General features: G+C 48.4%; 1 long non-coding RNA gene across 1 annotated transcript; it reads right to left on the minus strand.

Annotated features, from left to right (window-relative positions):
* Positions 1-740: 740 nt before the first annotated feature.
* Positions 741-3,985, minus strand: LOC143809526 (uncharacterized). The gene is made up of 3 exons (XR_013222319.1): positions 3,938-3,985; positions 2,814-2,927; positions 741-883 (listed from the first exon to the last, which is right to left on the minus strand). It is a non-coding gene; the product is annotated as an uncharacterized LOC143809526 (long non-coding RNA).
* Positions 3,986-17,395: the final 13,410 nt, after the last annotated feature.

The following is a 17,395-nucleotide window of genomic DNA, read 5'->3' on the forward strand; positions in this document are numbered from 1 at the left end:
AACCCGCCCTGGAAGCTTCAGACGCTGCACCTATACGAAAAAAATGAGTCCCAAATTCTGCTGCAGGAATACCCAAAAAGAAGACAACGCACATCTCAATATGGCTAAGAATTGGCCCGACACTAGAGGGAGACCACTCGCATGCATGAAAAATTGATCACCATCCTTTCTCACCTGCAAGTAGTTCTTGACTAACGTTCACGGACAAACGTCCTTATTGATGGCAAATATCGGGAACCACGTCCCCAGACCTCCTGATCAGTTTTAGATTTACATATCCTGATCCTGAGATTGTAACAAATCAATACGTCATCACGCCTCAGTCCACCCGGTTTATTTAGGGCCGTGGGAAAGATCTCACTGACCCGCATGGCCCCAAAAAAAAACGCCAGTTCGAAAGCCGCTGATGTAAGTGCAGCTTCATAGTTATAATCGCAAACTGATACCGCGGATTTAACCAAGCTAATTAGCAAATCAAAGGAGATAGGACGCCTATTGTCGCAGTGCATTATCCACTCGGAGCCAACCTTTCAATAGCTGGCTGACTAAAAAAAAAATGTTTTGTGAAATCCGACCATCCTCGCAATTTAAAATGGAAGGCTAACGCAGACACACGGTTGCGCGCTATCGCACCCGATACTCCCTTGGCATGCAATTTGGATAGAAATGCCATGGTCACCTGCATCCGAACATCATCAGAAGACCTCACCGGCTTTCCGTCTGCTAAAAAACCACCACTCCTCCCACGCCTTACCATAGGCTCTCCAGGTCGACGGAGCTACCGATGAGCGTATTAGCGGCATCAGGTCCCCAGGACATCCCAGATCGAATGTGGGCAATCCACCTCCTCCAAACGCTCCTGAAGAAGCAAATCCCGTAGGTCCTGTGAATAAATCGCAGTTACTAACTCTGGAAGTCTCATTGTTATCAGGTAATGTATTAGATTTAAACCAAACATTAAACATTAAACATTTTAATACTATGGATCTGATCAGGTACAAAAACCAAAATGAAGGAAATGCTAGGTAGCTGATGGCATGCGCCCCTCCAACGGTTTCAAGGTGTAAGCGGATCCGCATGTTGGCCAATAGTGGGCCCCATAGTTCCATGACAAGCGCAACGGGAAAAGGTCAATCAAGGTTGGGTCACCGTTACACTCCTTGGAATCCAGGAAGCAGGCCATTGGCCGGAGCATATTTGGCAGCTGAAACGAACACTGAAACCCGTGTGGCTTGACGCTGCAAACAACAAACCCATATCAACGGTTGAACACTCTGTCTCCTGAAAGCAAGTCCTACCATTGTAATTGCTGAGAAACATCTTCCATGTGTTTAAATCAGAAAGTAACTGGGCCGTGATCCTGAATCTGTGATGACGTTGTTTCACTCCTCTCGTGGCAAAGGTCAATCTGCGAGAAAAATATCCTGCCCGCTGGCATGAACCTGCATGCAAAATTTAGTGAGCCAAGAAGTGACTGCATTTGCGTCAATGTGACTTTGCCAACCGAAATGCATCCATTAATGAGGTCCAGCGATTTGTTGATTTTTTTTTTTTTTTTTTTTTTGGCAATCTAAATTCCATGGCGACCGTGTCGATTACAAACCCAAGGAATGTGATCACTGATACTGGCCCTATCGTCTTCTCGGGGAAAAATGGGACCCCAAAGTATGTCATGGCATCTTTGAATTGTGCCAGTGCTGTGGAACAGACGTCTGAGTCGGCTGGGCCAACTATCAAAAATGATCAAGGTAATGAGTAATGGCGGTTAGCCGAGTGATCTCGCGGGCAACCCATTCTAAAAATTCGCTGAATAATTCAACATAAAAAACAGGAAATTGAGCAACCCATGGGAAGACATGCGTTGTAATAGTAAAAAAAAATCCTCAAATTTGGCTCCCAGTAATTGGCAGCAATCCGGGTGAACCGGAAGTAGACGGAAAGCGGATTCTATGTCTGACTTGGCCATAAGGGCCCCCGAACCAGCATTTCTGACTAAATCCACCGCTTTATCGCAGGATATATAAGTAATGGCTGAGTCCTCACTGAGTATGCCGTCGTTGGCCGACGTACCCTTGGGGTAGAACAGGTGGTGAATCAACCGGTAATTGCCTGATTCCTATTTGGGAACCATGCCTAGGGGTGAAACACGCAAATTAGGGAAAGGAGGTGTCTTAAAAGGACCGTGGAAGCGACCCAACCCGATTTCCGTACCCAATTTCTCCGCTAACACGTTGGGTAACTCCCTAGCTGATGGTAAATTTGGGGCTGACTGCGACTCGAGGGACCAGTTAAACGGGATGAAAAACCATAGGAAAAACCGAACCGCAGTTGCGCCGCAGCCAACTTATTGGGGTATTTGTCCAGCCACGACCCCATTCTTTCCACGCTCACTGGCGTCGGTAACCTCACCTGTAGAGGGGTTTTTTTTGGGGGGGTTAGCTTTTTGGGGCTGAACACTCGTGCTTATATTTGCAGAGCCCGTAGAACTTACAGTGGGGATTATAGATGCTGACTAAGTATATAAAAAACTCAGAGCACCTCGCCGGGTGCTTCTCCGCCATAACACGTCCTAGGAGGACAGATTTGTTCCTTGATGGCGCTGTCCTAGTGAGCCCCTAACGGAGGGACACCACAAAACAGCCTATCCTTATAAACATTCGGGCGAGGAGGGAGGGGCTGCCTACACGATCCTTACAGTTGTAGTATTTTTGGGGTTAACATAAATCCTATTCCCTGTGGCCGCATTGGCTACTGTGTCTGCAAAGATGGTGTTGGTTCTCTCCCCCCCCCAAGCCCCAACAAAGGATACTCACCAATTGATGCACCAACCTCCGAACGGCTTGTGTCCCGTGCCACGGGAGTCATCGAACCTTGACGCTCCATGCGATGTTTTGGACCTAGGACGAGAAGACTCCTGCCTGCGCGACCTGCTTGAAAAAATGCCTGATGACGAAGGCGAGCGCCAACACGACGCTCTAGAATGCTTACTGCGCCGGCTGGACCTGGATCGATACGAACGCCGCTTGCTGTCAGAACGACCGCGCTTCCTATGTCTATTCCTGCGGTGCTCTCTGGGGGATGACGATGATGACGATGATGATCTGCGCGCGGAGCGGATGCCCGCACTCTGTCTGTTATCCAGAGCCAGGGTGCCAGCCCCTGAATTGGGGGACGAACACCGGTTGCCATCAGCGATAGCGACGCTGGGGGGTTCTGATGTTCGGCTACCACCGCCTGAGAGGGAGCTAATTGCCCACCCGGTATTTGCGAGTACGGGGTACTAAAAAATGAGCGGGTAGGATGGAAACTGTGACTCTCCCCCTATACTATACTGGGAATATACGCTATGCTGTCCGGGCGCTGATATTATGCGATGTGAACCCACATTTGGCTGCACTGGGGCTGCCGTATCCCTGCCCCTGTCAGTATTGGCCATAACTTCCCCCATGTCCCTAGAAAGTGGTGGGATGCCCCCCTGCAGAGCCTCAATCTCCCTTTCTGCAGAACCTGCATCCTGTGAGGAAACAGACGTTCCCTGGGCTCCCCCCATGCTGTTACCAAGTAAGATTGCAGTGCCAGGTAATAACGCTGGCACTTGCAGGCCTGCACCCCTTCCTACTGTAACTGGGGCAGCAGGGGCTAAACTAATGTGAGTGTCACGCAGCGCCGATCCCTGCACCTCCCCCACCTGATGTACGACGCTGCTTCCCGCCGTGCTAAAGCGCCTGGCGCCCGAGTCAGAAGAAGAGCGCGCACGCGAATTGCGCGCGCTCTTCTTTGAATGTAATGGCGGGCTCAGCCGTGCCGGAGGCCGGGTGGCTCTGCGAGAGCGCCGGCCCTCCGGCGGCACCGCCGTCGCCATGGCAGAGAAGGAGTCGCTCCCGGTCAGCAATGCTGCTAACCAAGCGCTACCTTCCCTGCTAATTCCGTCCCTCACCGCTTCTCCCAGCGGGTCCATGATGCCGGCTGCCCTCACAGGTCCGGGTCCAGGGATCGGATGAGCTATCAGCACTTCCTGGTGCCAGAAGCAGAGGATAAGCCCCGCCCCCTCTGCGGGGAGTTAACCCCATATCCCATTTTGGCCTCACTAAATGGGAGATCTGCTTTTAACACAGGGGGAAGGCGCAGCAGTCAGGGGACAGCGGCGTAAGCCGCAGTGTCGTGATCTCTGCAGGCAGAGATCATAGCAAGCCTATAGAGGGACAAGCTCTCGGAAGATGGAACTATACTGACCATGAACTAAGCCTGCCGCGCAACTAGAAATAGCCAGGTAGCATTTCCTATTTATAGCTAGATGCCCAGCTCTGGCCTAAGACCTAAATAGCTAGCAGAGGGAAATATAAGACCTGGCTCACCTCTAGAGAAATATTCCAAAGAAGACAGTAGCCCCCCACATATAATGACGGTGAGTTCAGATGAAACAACAAACGCAGCAGGAAAATAGTCTTAGCAAATTTGAGGTCCGCTTACTAGATAGCAGAAGACAGATAGTATACTTTCATGGTCAGCAGAAAAATACTAACAAAACACCATCCAGAGATTACCTTAAACTCTGGCATTAACTCATAACGCCAGAGTAGCAATCCCTGATCGACGAGAGCTTTCCAGACACAGTAACAAAACTTCAGCTGCGAACTGGAACAAATAGGCAAAACAAAACATGGACAAAAGTCCAACTTATCAGTAGTTGTCTAGAAGCAGGAACAAGCACTGAGAGGCATCAGATAACATTGTTGACCGGCAAGAAACCACCAGAGAAATGAGCTTAAATAGCGACACCCACTACTGATGGAATCAGGTGAAACAGGAAAGAGGATGACAAGTCCAATTCCACAAGCGGCCACCGGGGGAGCCCAGAATCCAAATTCACAACAGTACCCCCCCCTCAAGGAGGGGGCACCGAACCCTCACCAGATCCACCAGGGCGACCAGGATGAGCCCTATGGAAGGCACGAACAAGATCAGAAGCATGAACATCAGATGCATTGACCCAAGAATTATCCTCCTGGCCGTAACCCTTCCAGTTGACCAGATACTGGAGTTTCCGTCTGGAAACACGAGAGTCCAAAATTTTCTCCACAACGTACTCCAACTCACCCTCAACCAACACCGGAGCAGGAGGCTCAAGAGAAGGTACAACAGGTACCTCATACCTGCGCAATAACGACCGATGAAAAACGTTATGAATGGAAAAGGACGCAGGGAGGTCCAAACGGAAAGAAACAGGATTAAGAATCTCCAATATTCTATAAGGGCCGATGAACCGAGGTTTAAACTTAGGAGAAGAGACCCTCATAGGGACAAAACGAGAAGACAACCACACTAAATCTCCAACACAAAGCCGAGAACCAACACGACGATGACGGTTGGCAAAACGCTGAGTCTTCTCCTGTGACAACTTCAAATTGTCCATAACCTGCCCCCAGATGTGATGCAATCTCTCCACCACCGCATCCACTCCAGGACAATCCGAGGATTCCACCTGACCGGAGGAAAATCGAGGGTGAAACCCCGAATTACAGAAAAACGGGGACACCAAGGTGGAAGAACTGGCCCGATTATTGAGGGCGAACTCTGCCAATGGCAAAAAAGCAACCCAATCATCCTGGTCAGCAGAGACAAAACACCTCAGATATGTCTCAAGGGTCTGATTAGTCCGCTCGGTCTGGCCATTAGTCTGAGGGTGAAAAGCAGATGAAAAAGACAAATCTATGCCCATCCTAGCACAGAATGCCCGCCAAAATCTAGACACAAATTGGGTACCTCTGTCAGAAACAATATTCTCAGGAATACCGTGCAATCGGACAACATTCTGAAAAAACAGAGGAACCAACTCAGAAGAAGAAGGCAACTTGGGCAGAGGAACCAAATGGACCATTTTAGAGAAACGGTCACAGACCACCCAGATGACAGACATCTTCTGGGAAACAGGCAGATCTGAAATAAAATCCATCGAGATGTGTGTCCAAGGCCTCTTAGGAATAGGCAAGGGCAACAGCAGTCCGCTAGCCCGAGAACTACAAGACTTGGCCCGAGCACAAACGTCACATGACTGCACAAAGACTCGCACATCTCGTGACAGAGAAGGCCACCAGAAGGATCTTGCCACCAAATCCCTGGTACCAAAAATTCCGGGATGACCTGCCAATGCAGAAGAATGTACCTCAGAGATGACTCTGCTGGTCCAATCATCCGGAACAAACAGTCTATCAGGCGGACAACGATCCGGTCTATCCGCCTGAAACTCTTGCAAGGACCGCCGCAGATCAGGAGAAACGGCCGACAAAATTACTCCCTCCCTAAGGATACCTGTGGGTTCAGAATTACCAGGAGAGTCCGGGTCAAAACTCCTAGAAAGGGCATCTGCCTTAACATTCTTAGAACCCGGTAGGTATGACACCACAAAATTAAAGCGAGAAAAAAATAAAGACCAGCGCGCCTGTCTAGGATTCAGGCGTCTGGCAGTCTCAAGATAAATCAAATTTTTGTGGTCAGTCAATACCACCACCTGATGCCTAGCCCCCTCGAGCCAATGGCGCCACTCCTCAAACGCCCACTTCATGGCCAAAAGCTCCCGATTCCCAACATCATAATTCCGCTCTGCGGGCGAAAATTTGCGAGAAAAGAAGGCACAAGGCCTAATGACGGAGCAGTCGGAACCTTTCTGCGACAACACTGCCCCAGCTCCGATCTCCGAAGCGTCAACCTCAACCTGAAAAGGCAGATTCACATCAGGCTGACGCAACACAGGGGCAGAGGCAAAACGGCGCTTAAGCTCCTGAAAGGCCTCTACAGCATGAGGGGACCAATTAGCAACATCAGCGCCTTGTCTGGTCAAATCAGTCAGTGGTTTAACGACATCCGAAAAACCAGCAATAAATCGGCGGTAAAAGTTGGCAAAGCCCAAAAATCTCTGAAGACCCTTAAGAGAGGAGGGCTGAGTCCAGTCACAAATAGCTTGCACCTTGACGGGATCCATCTCAATGGAGAGAGAGAAAAAAGACTGCAGCAAGGCAGACTGGAGGAAAAAAAAAAAAAAAAAAAAATTCCAGCAGACTTCTTATAACTCTCCTTTCTCAACCTGGGTCTTTAACACTTTAATTTGTCCGGTCAAACTGTCGTGATCTCTGCAGGCAGAGATCATAGCAAGCCTATAGAGGGACAAGCTCTCGGAAGATGGAACTATACTGACCATGAACTAAGCCTGCCGCGCAACTAGAAATAGCCAGGTAGCATTTCCTATTAATCGCTAGATGCCCAGCTCTGGCCTAAGACCTAAATAGCTAGCAGAGGGAAATATAAGACCTGGCTCACCTCTAGAGAAATATTCCAAAGAAGACAGTAGCCCCCCACATATAATGACGGTGAGTTCAGATGAAACAACAAACGCAGCAGGAAAATAGTCTTAGCAAATTTGAGGTCCGCTTACTAGATAGCAGAAGACAGATAGTATACTTTCATGGTCAGCAGAAAAATACTAACAAAACACCATCCAGAGATTACCTTAAACTCTGGCATTAACTCATAACGCCAGAGTAGCAATCCCTGATCGACGAGAGCTTTCCAGACACAGTAACAAAACTTCAGCTGCGAACTGGAACAAATAGGCAAAACAAAACATGGACAAAAGTCCAACTTATCAGTAGTTGTCTAGAAGCAGGAACAAGCACTGAGAGGCATCAGATAACATTGTTGACCGGCAAGAAACCACCAGAGAAATGAGCTTAAATAGCGACACCCACTACTGATGGAATCAGGTGAAACAGGAAAGAGGATGACAAGTCCAATTCCACAAGCGGCCACCGGGGGAGCCCAGAATCCAAATTCACAACACCGCAGTGTCCCAAAAACTAAAGACCTCGCCATGTGCGGGAAGTGAGTGTGCAGTGAACTAAAGACCTCGCCATGTGCGGGAAGTGAGTGTGCAGTGAACAAAAGACCTCGCCGTGTGCGCAAAGTGAGTGTGCAGTGAACTAAAGACCTCCCCGAGTGCAGGAAGGGAGTGTGCAGTGAACTAAAGACCTCGCCGTGTGTGGGAAGTGAGTGTGCCGTGAACTAAAGATTTCACCGTGTGTGTGAAGTGAGTGTGCAGTGAACAAAAGACCTCGCCATGTGCGGGAAGTGAGTGTGCAGTGAACTAAGGGACTCGACTTGTGCGGGAAGTGATTGTGTAGTGAACTAAAGACCTAGAAGTGTGCAGGAAGTGAGTGTGCAGTGAACTAAAGACCTCAACTTGTGCGGGAAGTGATTGTGTAGTGAACTAAAGACCTAGAAGTGTGCAGGAAGTGAGTGTGCAGTGAACTAAAGACCTCAACAGTGGTACGGAAAGTATTCAGACTCCTGTAAATTATTCACCCTTTGTTTCATTGCAGCAATTTGGTAAATTCAAAAAAATTCATGTTTCCTCATTAATGTACACTTTGCACCCCATCTGCACCTTTGCAAATTTATTAAAAAAGAAATCGTTATAATCTTCAGAAAAGGAATGGCACTAGGACCAGGGGTGAACCTAGCCTCTCTGCTGCCTGAGGCGAAAGGAAAAATGGCGCCCCCCCCCACACACACACAGTCCCTGCCTCACTGCCTGTGCACACACATCCCTCCACCGAACCCGGTAATCGCCGCTCACAGTAGCATACCAGCAGAGGTGTATCTAGGGTTTCTGGCACCAGGGGCAAGAATTCAGTTTGGTGCCCCCCCCCCAGGACATATGCGATTTGCACACTCAGTCATGTACCCACGAGCTCCTCTCCCTAATGCTCTCAATGTTCAGTGAAAAACTGAGAGAAGCAGAAGAGAAGCTCGGTGTCACAGGACCATAATATGAAAATCACATATGAGTGACGTGTCCATGTGACGACTGGAACCTGCAGAGCTGAATCCTGACATCGCAGCTTCTGAATTCTCACAACTAATTGACTGCACACTTTTAGGATTCTCCCTTGCCGGTGGACAGTCATGTCAGCACAAGCATGTGATTTGTATACTTCTGACCACATTCCGACTAGACGTGCCCGGCCTCACTCAGTTCATTTTCATAGAGTGGGGCCACGCATGTCTAGTCAGCATGTGACTGCATGTATTTAAATCGCCGGCACGAGAGAATCCTGACAGCCTGCAGTGCGCACTGTGAGAGGTCAGAAGTTTGCAGTCACATAGAATGACTGCAGACTCATCAGAAACCTGGACATCCCCTTTAATGCTCCTAACATAAATAAAAACATGAGAGTTAGTCAGTATCACAAATAACATTTACATCCAGATACCTTATAGGTGACGTCGTCTCTGGAGTCGTTCTCCTTTTCTTCATATTGTCCAGATCCCATGATAAGTTTTCTCATCTACAGCCGTCTCTGCAGACTTCCATCTTCTCCGCTCTTTTGCAGAAAGTCTCCACAAGATGCCCTTAAAGATACAAGTGTCATTATAATGCTCCTGTATAATAAATTGCCCCTCACTATATTGTCTGCACAAAATATGACCCCCACACTGTCCCTCTTATGGTACATGCTCTTTACATTGACCTCTCCTTTCTATACACACTGTGTCCCCCCCTATAGGGCCTAGTATTTATACTCCATATTTATACTCCATCCTCCCACCCTGTATGCGTGGCTCCCCCATCCTCTCACCCTGTGTGCGTGGCTCCCCCATCCTCCTCCCCTAAGTGCGTGGCTCCCCCATCCTTCTCCCCTGCATGCGTGGCTCCCCCATACTTTTTCCCTGTCATACTCACCTCCCACCGGGCGGCGCAGAACTTCCCGGCATCTCTGCAGCGTCTTCCTTCCTGTCTTCAGCGGTCACATGGTAGCGCTCATTAAGGTGATGAATATGCGCATATTCATGACCGTAATGACGGTACCATGTGACCGCTGAAGACAGGACGCACTGCCGGCGCTGAGACACAGTTGCAGCCACCGCTGGAGGAAGGTGAGTATTAAGTCTTCAGGGAGGGGGGCAGGAGGGAAGATGGGGGGCGGGGAGGAGGGGGGCGGGCACTTGACCCCGGAGTTTAAAAAAAAAAAAAAAACTAGCAGCGCAAATCCAGTAACAGAATCTGCCGCCCCCTCTCTTCTGCTGCCTGAGCCAAAGAGCTCAAGTCGCCTCATGGTAGCGGCGTCAGTGCACGCAATTTATAAAAGAGAATATTTCAGCGTTACTAGGGATCAAAAACATAAGAGCCACCTTCACAGAATGCAGCCTTAGTGCTGCTGAAGGTGGCTCTATTACCTTAATAGGCCCTGGGGGGGGGGGGTGACAGGTTCCCTTCAATAATTTAATTATAAGCAATGTATTCTTATAACATAGAATGCAGCCCGTGGTTACTGTAGTGTTATACTTGTTAGGGGGCAGACGGACTGACGTATTTCTCATGTAAGGATCGCATCGCAATCCTCCGACTGACCGTCGGCTCTCCTGACCTGAGGCTGACAGTTGCATAGTAATCTATCACGCTGTCACGCTTATGTCAGGAGAGGTGTCAGGGCCAGTCCGAGGATTGTAATGCGATCCTCGCATGAGTTATACAGTGTCTGTCTGCGCCCTTATGCTAATACTTATCCTTGTTATAGTAATATTAACCTTCTTTGCTATGCTTGTTTAATTAATACTTATAAAAGACCCAGCTCGCAATAATAAAAAGCCCCCGACCTCCCCATCTCCAGCCCCCAAGACAGCAACTATTAGGGTAGGTTTCCAAGGGGCGTATTGCTTGGGTTTTTACTGTGGATTGGACGCTGTGTACATCCGCAGCTTCCAGATGTTACAGCATAGTGGAGGGGATTTTATGAAATCCCATTTCCACTATGTGTACATAGACGCAGGTGGCAGACCTGCGTAACCGGACATGTGGCACGTCTTTCTAGACAGCAGCGTGTCTATTTATCTTGTGGAGATGCTCCGTCTCCACAAGATAAATAAAACATTCTATGAATAGGATGCGGTGATTCCACCTGTGTTCAATGAATATATGCAGAATCACCGCACGTACAACAGGAGGCAGTGCTTTGGGCGGAGCGGGGTATCTGCTGCCTCCAAAGCGCTGCCAATACACCTCGAGGACACGTACCCTCACATATGATGAGAGTGCATATCTCATAACATTAAACAGTATAATAATAATCAGCCCCCCAGTGCCCCCTCACCCACGTCAGCCCTCACATTACCCTCAAACTCTCCCATTTACCCCACAGTGCCCTGTCCCCTTCCCACAATACCACCATCCTCTCATTCACCCCCACAGTGCCCTGCCCCCCTGCACATCCACAATAACCCCCATCGTTTCACATTTACCCCACAGTGCCCTGTCCTCCTCTCCCACTTCAGCCCCTACAATACCACAATCCTCTCACATTCACCCCCACAGTGACCATGATATGCCTGAATTACTCTAATAAATTCCATCCCCACTTACTGATGAAGTTTTCAGGCAGACAGTGAGGAGAACCAGGAAGTGTCCAGATAGATGCAGGGAGGGCACTAGGACCCAGCGGGCCTCAGCCAAACCAAGCGTGCACACACTGCACAGCCAGAAAGGAACTGCAGCTGCTGCTGCCAGCCAGGAAGAGATTCCTCGGTGAGACCACATAGCACGGAGGGAGGCTCTGCAGCCGGCATTGTGCTGCTCTCTCCCTGACACCTCAGACTCGGCAGTGGATCTCCCGGTGGGCCCCTTCATGTGACTGGGCCCGGGGAAATGGCCCCCTCTGCCCCCCCAGTAGCTACGCTACTGGTCTGCAGGGATTACAGGGAGAGTCGGCAACAGCACCACGTGTTCTGACCGCCGCTCTGCCGCCCCCTGGCTTGAGCGATGAGCTGCCGCCTGAAGCAAAGTCCTCAACTTGCTTCATGATAGCAGCGCCCCTGACTAGGACCACATGAATCACAGCACGCAGACTTTCAATCACATCTCTCCATGCGGGTGCAGTCGGCGTGGAACAACTGGGTTTATGGTGCTCAGCTATGCATTCAAGAATTGCAGTGCATCATTCCAAAAGTTAATTGTAAGAAAATAGCGGCACTCACCAGTTGGCTGATCCACAATGTTTAATCCATGTGCAGGTTAATACAAACACATCTTGGAAAGTGCAGAGGGTGCGGGGAGTGCAGAGGGACGATGGCCGTTTCATGCGATTAGCACTTCTACGGGTCCAGGACCCGTAGAAGTGCTAATCGCACAAAACGGCCGTCGTCCCTCTGCACTCCCCGCACCCTCTGCACTTTCCAAGATGTGTTTGTATTAACCTGCACATGGATTAAACATTGTGATCAGCCAACTGGTGAGTGCCGCTATTTTCTTACAATTAACTATTAAAAAAGAAAAACTGAAATATCCCATGGTCATAAAGCTTCAGACCCTTTGCTCAGTATTGAGAAGCACCTTTTTAGCTAGTACAGCCAAGAGTCTTCTTGGGAATGATGCAACAAGTTTTTCACACCTGGATTTTGGGATCCTTGGCCATTCTTCCTTGCAGATCCTCTCCAGTTCCATCAGATTGGATGGTGAACGTTGGTGGACAGCCATTTTCAGGTCTTTCCAGAGATGCTCAATTGGGTTTAGATCATGGCTCTGGCTGGGCCAGTCAAGAATTGTCACAGAGTTGTTCTGAAGCATCTCCTTTGTTATTTTAGCTGTGTGCTTAGGGTCATTGTCTTGTTGGAAGGTGAACCTTCGGCCAATTCTGAGGTCCAGAGCACTACGGAAGAGGTTTTCATCCAGGATATCTCTGTACTTGGCCGCATTCATGTTTTCTTCACTGACAACCAGTCGTCCTGTCCCTGCAGCTGAAAAACACCCCCATAGCATGATGCTGCCACCACCATGTTTCACTGTTGGGTTTGTATTCAGCAGGTGATGAGCAGTGCCTGGTTTTCTCCACACATACCACTTAGAATTATCACCAAAAGATCTATCTTCGTCTCATCAGACCAGAGAATATTATTTCTCATAGTCTGGGAGTCCTTCATGTGCTTTTTAGCAGTGCTTTCATATGTCTTGCACTGAGGAGAAGCTTCCGTTGGGCCTCTCTGCCATAAAGGCCCGACAGGTGGAGGGCTGTTGTGAACACTGTGTGAGTTCTCTGTTTTGTCTTCCTCTAGTGGCCTTTTTGTTTTACTGCGGCTCTTTGGCTGGAATCAGCTGTTTCGTTACTTGCTATTCAGGTTTGCTATTTAGCTCACCTGGACCATTATTCCTTGCCTGCTGTCAATGTCTTCAGTGCCATTTTGGAGCTCTCCTGCAGTCCTTTGTTATCAGTCTCTTCAAGAGAAGCTAAGTTTTGCTTGGTTCATTTTTGACCATCAGTGGTCATATGTTTCTTGCTTTATTTTCGTTTCTTTTCCAGCTTGCTAATATGTGATTTCCTTGCTTGCTGGTAGCTCTAGGGGGCTGAGTTTCTCCCCTCACACCATTAGTTGGTGTGGGGGTTCTTGTATTCTCAGCGTGGATATTTTGCATAGGGTTTTTTAACTGACCGCACAGTTTCCTATCTGTCTTCTGCTATCTAGCATTAGAGGGCCTCATTTGCTGAATCTGTTTTCATTCTACGTTTGTGTTTTCCCCTTACCTCACCGTTATTATTTGTTGGGGGCTTTCTATATCTTTGGGGTGATTTCTCTTGAGGCAAGTGAGGTCTTACTTTCCCTCCAGGAGTAGATAGTTTCTCAGGCTGCGTCGAGACGTCCAGGAATTTAGGTACGTTCACCGGCTACCTTTAGTGTGTTGGTTAGGATCAGGTTGGCGGTCAGTCCAGTTACCACCTCCCTAGAGCTCGTGTCTAAGTTCATTTACTTAGCTAGTCCGTTTTGCGATCCTCAGCCACTAGGATCATAACAGTACAGCAGGCCGAAAAGCGTTTAATGCATCGCAGAAGTGGGATAAGAGAAGCCCTGAGTACAATTTTTTTTTTCCTCTATCTTTGCTGCAGTCTGTCCAGCTTCTCTCATCCCCTTAATCTCTGGGTGGTTTTGTGTTCAGCTGCAGACATGGATATTCAGAGTCTGACTTCTAGTGTGGATCATCTTGCTGCAAGGGTGCAAAGCATTCAGGATTTTGTTGTTCATAACCCTATGTCAGAGCCAAAAATACCTATTCCTGAGTTGTTTTCTGGAGATAGATCTATGTTTCTGAATTTTAAGAATAATTGTAAATTATTTCTATCTTTGAGACCTCGTTCCTCTGGTGATTCCGCTCAGCAAGTTAGAATTATTATCTCCTTGTTACGTGGCGACCCTCAAGATTGGGCTTTCTCTCTGGTGCCAGGAGATCCTGCATTGCTGAATGTGGATGCCTTTTTTTCTGGCGCTTGGACTGCTTTATGAGGAACCTAATCTTGAGAACCAGGCAGAAAGGGCCTTGCTGGCTCTTTCTCAGGGCCAGGATGAAGCTGAGGTGTATTGTCAAAAATTTCGGAAATGGTCGGTGCTTACTCAATGGAATGAGTGTGCCCTGGCTGCAAATTTCAGAGAAGGTCTTTCTGAAACCATTAAGAATGTTATGGTGGGGTTCCCCACGTCTGCAAGTCTGAATGACTCAATGGCTTTGGCCATTCAGATTGATCGGCGTTTGCGGGAGCGCAAATCTGCGCACCATCTGGCGGTGTTTTCTGAACAGAGACCTGAGTCTATGCAATGTGACCGAGTTCTGACCAGAATTGAGCGGCAAAATCATAGACGTCAAAATGGGTTGTGTTTTTACTGTGGTGATTCTACTCATGTTATCTCAGCATGCTCTAAGCGCATTAAAAAAATCGCTAAACCTGTCACCATTGGTAGTATACAGCCTAAATTCATTTTGTCTGTTACTTTAATTTGTTCTTTGTCATCCTACTCGGTTATGGCTTTTGTGGATTCAGGTGCCGCCCTGAATCTGATGGATTTGTCGTTTGCCAGACGCTGTGGTTTTGTCCTGGAGCCTTTGGAATTCCCTATTCCACTGAGGGGAATTGATGCTACACTATTGGCTGAGAATAAGCCTCAATATTGGACTCAAGTGACCATGTGCATGACTCCTGTGCATCAGGAGGTGATTCGCTTTCTTGTGCTGCATAATTTGCATGATGTTGTCGTGTTGGGTCTGCCATGGTTGCAGGCCCATAATCCAGTTCTGGATTGGAAAGCTATGTCTGTGTCAAGTTGGGGTTGCCAGGGGATTCATGGTGATGCTCCTTTGGTATCAATTGCTTCTTCCACTCCTTCTGAGGTCCCTGAGTTTTTGTCGGACTACCAGGATGTATTTGATGAGCCCAGATCCGGTGCCCTGCCTCCTCACAGGGATTGTGATTGTGCTATAAATTTGATTCCTGGTAGTAAGTTCCCTAAGGGACGACTTTTTAATTTGTCTGTAACAGAACATGCCGCAATGCGGAGCTATATAAAGGAGTCTTTGGAGACGGGACATATTCGTCCGTCCTCCTCCCCTCTTGGTGCAGGATTCTTTTTTGTGGCCAAGAAGGATGGTTCTCTGAGACCTTATATAGATTATCGTCTTCTAAATAAAATCACGGTCAAATTTCAGTATCCTTTGCCATTGTTGTCTGATCTGTTTGCTCGGATTAAGGGGTCCAGTTGGTTCACCAAGATAGATCTTCGTGGTGCGTATAACCTTGTGCGCATTAAGCAGGGGGATGAATGGAAAACAGCATTTAATACGCCCGAAGGCCATTTTGAGTACTTGGTGATGCCTTTTGGACTCTCTAATGCTCCTTCTGTGTTCCAGTCCTTCATGCATGACATCTTCCGAGAATATCTGGATAAATTTATGATTGTGTATCTGGATGACATTTTGGTCTTTTCTGAGGACTGGGAGTCCCATGTGAAGCAGGTCAGGATGGTATTTCAGGTCCTGCGTGCTAATGCCTTATTTGTGAAGGGCTCAAAATGTCTCTTCAGAGTACAGAAGGTTTCCTTTTTGGGTTTTATTTTTTCTCCTTCTACTATTGAGATGGACCCAGTCAAGGTCCGGGCTATTCATGACTGGACTCAGCCTACATCTGTTAAGAGTCTTCAGAAGTTCTTGGGTTTTGCTAATTTTTACCGTCGCTTCATTGCTAATTTTTCTGGCGTGGTTAAACCCTTGACGGATTTGACCAAGAAGGGTTCTGATGTGACTAATTGGTCTCCTGCGGCAGTGGAAGCCTTTCGGGAGCTGAAGCGTCGGTTTTCTTCGGCTCCAGTTTTGTGTCAGCCTGATGTCTCTCTTCCTTTTCAGGTCGAGGTTGATGCTTCTGAGATTGGAGCAGGGGCTGTTTTGTCGCAGAGAAGCTCTGATTGCTCTGTGATGAAGCCTTGTGCTTTCTTTTCAAGAAAATTTTCGCCTGCCGAGCGGAATTATGATGTTGGTAATCGGGAGTTGTTGGCTATGAAGTGGGCATTTGAGGAGTGGCGACATTGGCTCGAGGGAGCTAAGCATCGTGTAGTGGTCTTGACCGATCACAAAAATCTGATTTATCTCGAGTCTGCCAAGCGGCTGAACCCTAGACAGGCTCGTTGGTCGTTGTTTTTCTCCCGTTTCGATTTCGTGGTCTCGTACCTGCCTGGTTCGAAGAACGTGAAGGCTGATGCTCTTTCTAGGAGTTTTGTGCCTGACTCTCCGGGAGTTTCAGAGCCGGCTGGTATCCTCAGAGAGGGAGTGATTTTGTCTGCCATTTCCCCAGATTTGCGACGAGTGCTGCAGAAATTTCAGGCGGATAGACCTGACCGTTGCCCACCAGAGAGACTGTTTGTCCCAGATAGATGGACCAGCAGAGTTATTTCCGAGGTTCATTCTTCAGTGTTGGCAGGCCATCCTGGGATTTTTGGTACCAGAGATTTGGTGGCTAGGTCCTTCTGGTGGCCTTCCTTGTCGCGGGATGTGCGTTCCTTTGTGCAGTCCTGTGGGATTTGTGCTCGGGCTAAGCCTTGCTGTTCTCGTGCCAGCGGTTTGCTTTTGCCTTTGCCTGTCCCGAAGAGGCCTTGGACGCACATTTCCATGGATTTTATTTCGGATCTTCCAGTCTCTCAGAGAATGTCTGTCATCTGGGTGGTGTGTGATCGTTTTTCCAAAATGGTCCATTTGGTGCCCTTGCCTAGGTTGCCGATTTGGTTCGTGCCTTCCATTTGGCTCATCCTGATCGCCCTGGGGGCTCCGGTGAGGGTTCGGTGACCCCTCCTTAAGGAACTCTTGTGAACACTGTGTGAGTTCTGTGTTTTGTCTCCCTCTAGTGGCCTTTTTGTTTTACTGCGGCTCTTTGGCTGGAATCAGCTGTTTCGTTACTTGCTATTCAGGTTTGCTATTTAGCTCACCTGGACCATTATTCCTTGCCTGCTGTCAATGTCTTCAGTGCCATTTTGGAGCTCTCCTGCAGTCCTTTGTTATCAGTCTCTTCAAGAGAAGCTAAGTTTTGCTTGGTTCATTTTT

The sequence above is a fragment of the Ranitomeya variabilis genome, chromosome 2, assembly GCF_051348905.1.
Source record: "Ranitomeya variabilis isolate aRanVar5 chromosome 2, aRanVar5.hap1, whole genome shotgun sequence".
In the NCBI taxonomy this organism is placed as follows: Eukaryota; Metazoa; Chordata; class Amphibia; order Anura; family Dendrobatidae; genus Ranitomeya; species Ranitomeya variabilis.